At 37.3% G+C, this 3,192-nt stretch overlaps 1 pseudogene; it reads left to right on the top strand.

Annotated features, from left to right (window-relative positions):
- Positions 1–791: 791 nt before the first annotated feature.
- On the top strand, positions 792–1,721 carry LOC119509556 (annotated as a pseudogene).
- The last annotated feature ends 1,471 nt before the right edge of the window (positions 1,722–3,192 follow it).

Genomic DNA, 3,192 nt, shown 5'->3' with positions numbered 1-3,192 from the left:
TCTTCAGTGTTTCCCCTGTGTAACAGCAACTTTGCAAGAGAAGCAGTTAGCCCTGGTATAGTCCTATCTTCCTCTTCAGCCCAGTGCTCATGGAGACATTTCTACTCTTTTCTCCAGGTGACTTGATTATTCCTGTTCCACAGATTCTGGATCACAGACTATGTCCATCCCTGTAACAATAAGATGTCTGGTTGTTTATTGAGGCTGGATAGGACCTGAAGGGTTAATGGGGAAAAGGGGAAATGTTATACCCAGGAACCTGCCATAGCTCTGCTTGCTTCAGAATTTTGGATGATCTTGCAGGAAAAATATTGCAAATAACTCATTACCTACCTTTCTAACTTGACTAAATATCTCTATAATGGGGTCAGACTACAAAATTGGAAAAATAAGTTCTTGTCACAAGATGTGGATTTTCTGGACCAATTAGTTGTAAGAATTATGATTTTGAACTCTTGTGATATCAATTTCTTAATCTAGATTTAGTAAAAATTATCATGACTACTATGTAAGTGAATGTGGAAATAACATTTCATTTGGATAAGTTTGTTGCAAACTTTGTGCAGTGCTAGACAAATATAAGATATATCATTAACATTATGATTTAATAGATTTGCATTGTCTGATATATTTCCAGTTGAGTCAATTCACTTCAAGCAGTTCTAGCATTCTTTCTTTTTTTATCACTGAAAATGAGTATGGACAAGTGGTTAAACTATTAAGACGGGGAGATAATGTTAACCCTACACTTCTGTTTTCTTCTTTCAGTGCCAGGGATTTCATAGATCTGAATGAGGGCTGCTGAGAACTGCACTTTGCTTGCTCGCTTCATATTCTTAGGACTCTCTGGCAGACAGGATGTGCAGCAGAAGCTCTTTGTGCTCTTTCTCCTGGTTTATGGCACAACCTTGATTGCCAATCTAGGGATGATTCTACTGATTAAGCTGGACCCCAGACTTCACACACCCATGTACTATTTCCTGAGCAATCTGTCTTTCTGTGATGTCTGCTACTCCTCCACTGTCTCTCCCAAGATGCTGGCTGATTTCTTATCTGAACAAAAGAAGATTCCATATAATTTATGTGCCACCCAGATGTACTTTTTTGGGGCATTGTCAGATGTGGAATGTCTCCTGTTGGCTGTCATGGCCTATGACCATTATGTAGCCATCTGTAATCCACTTCTTTATACAACTGCCATGTCCAAGAGGGTCTGAACCAAGCTAGTGGCTGGTGCCTATATTGTAGGCTTGGTGGATTCAGCAATCCACACTTGCTGCACATTTTGATTGTCATTCTGCAATTCCAATGTCATCAATCACTTTTTCTGTGACATCCCACTTTTACTAGCTCTCTCCTGCTCAGATACATCAATCAATGAGATAGCAATGTTCACTTTCATTGGCTGTGTTGTGGGGTGCAGTATTGTCACTGTCCTCTTCTCCTACAGCTGCATCATGACTACCATCCTTAAAACGAATTCAGCTGAGGGGAGACGCAAAGCATTCACCACATGTGCCTCCCGCTTAACCGCTGTGGCTATATTCCATGGTATACTCTTGTTCATGTATTTCCAGCCAAGCTTGAGTTACTCAAGGGGCACTGACAAATTGGCCTCTGTTTTCTACACAGTTGTGATCCTTATGTTAAACCCACTCATCTATAGCCTGAGAAATAAGGATGTGAAAAGTGCTCTGAAAAAAGCAATCAGCGCTGTTTAGTTCCATGTAAAACCATGTTTTTCACCCAAAAATATTTATTTAAAGAATATGAGAGATAAAGTTCAATAGTTTTGACATAAGTTCCTGCAGCCTTACCCATACATCATTCTAAGTATTTTACTATGGCTATTGTGTGTAAATTGAGGATAGGGAGCTGGTATTACTGGTCTTAGACATCTCCCTAAACTAAGGAAAATAGGAATATTCTGACCTTGCTATTTTGTTGGGAGGTTCCTTTTATACCTCCCTTTTTTTTGTCTGTGAGTGTGTCCCACTAAAAATTCATGGATTAATCCTACACAAACACCAATTCCACACCCCATCTTTAAAGTTCTGATTTAAAAAAAATGTGCTAAACAAATATAGTTGTTCAGTCAGAAGAGAGTTTAATGGGAACCTTAGTTTCATTTGTGTCCATCTGTATATTTTTATGGTTGATATAAATGTCCTGTCATAATAGTTAGGTATAAATAAGCAGGTACAGACCAATGTGGAGAAATCTCCTGCACTAGACTCAAAGCTCCATAAAGCCAAGGCTCTTGTGCATCTTGTTCACCATTATTTCTCCTTTGATTTTCACAATGCTAACTCCAATGTATCATTCAAAATCAATTACAAATAAATGAATGAGTGAACCCTAAAAATTTAATGCAAAAAGGAGCCTTTGTAAATTTACCAAAAAAGAATATCCTTCCTTTAGTTGTATTCTAGTATGCTCATCTTAGATGAAATCCGTCTGCAATCACTTGTATTTTGGTGTAGGCAAAAATTAGAAATCTGGGGCAGAGATCATTTGATGTAAATACCCTGTAGGTCCTTCTTTTCCCTGTAAATGTCTCCCAATAATATCGATTGACATCCCTAAGATCAGTGGCTATGAATTTATATTGTGCCTCATTGTAAGAATCGGCCACTGGCTTTCCTTCCTTACTCCCACTCTGGAGATCAGATGGGATGATGTGGTGATATTGACAACTGTAAACTATATCAGGAATGGAAGCTGGGAATGAAAGATGTCAATTTTCTCCAAAAGTCACTGTAAAAGGGGACCTCATCTCCCATGAAGTGTTTGTAGCATTATATTAGTTAAAAGCAAAACAGCTCAAATGTCCAACTGATACAGTTTAAGTTTTAAAGGAAGAATTAATATGAACTGTGTTCAGTAGAAAATAAAGCAAAGAATAAAGTACTAGTTACATTAATATTCAATTTATAATAACTTAAATTATGTCTGTTTGTGTATCTATGAAAGAAACCAGAACCCTACTCTAAGCAAAATTTTAATAGCTGTCATCTCTCAGTGGTTGGATATCAGGTAATCCTAATTTTATTTCTTTTGCTCATTTGTATATCTGAAAAGACTACAATAAATATGCATTGCACTAGAAATAAGGAAAAAATGTCATGATTGTTTATGGACCTTAACTATGAGTGTGCAGTGTATGTGTGTGAAGAGTATAGATAAGTGTGT

The sequence above is a fragment of the Choloepus didactylus genome, chromosome 14, assembly GCF_015220235.1.
Source record: "Choloepus didactylus isolate mChoDid1 chromosome 14, mChoDid1.pri, whole genome shotgun sequence".
In the NCBI taxonomy this organism is placed as follows: Eukaryota; Metazoa; Chordata; class Mammalia; order Pilosa; family Megalonychidae; genus Choloepus; species Choloepus didactylus.
Note: the sequence above shows the minus strand (reverse complement) of the source record. Positions and strands in the feature narration are given on the sequence as shown.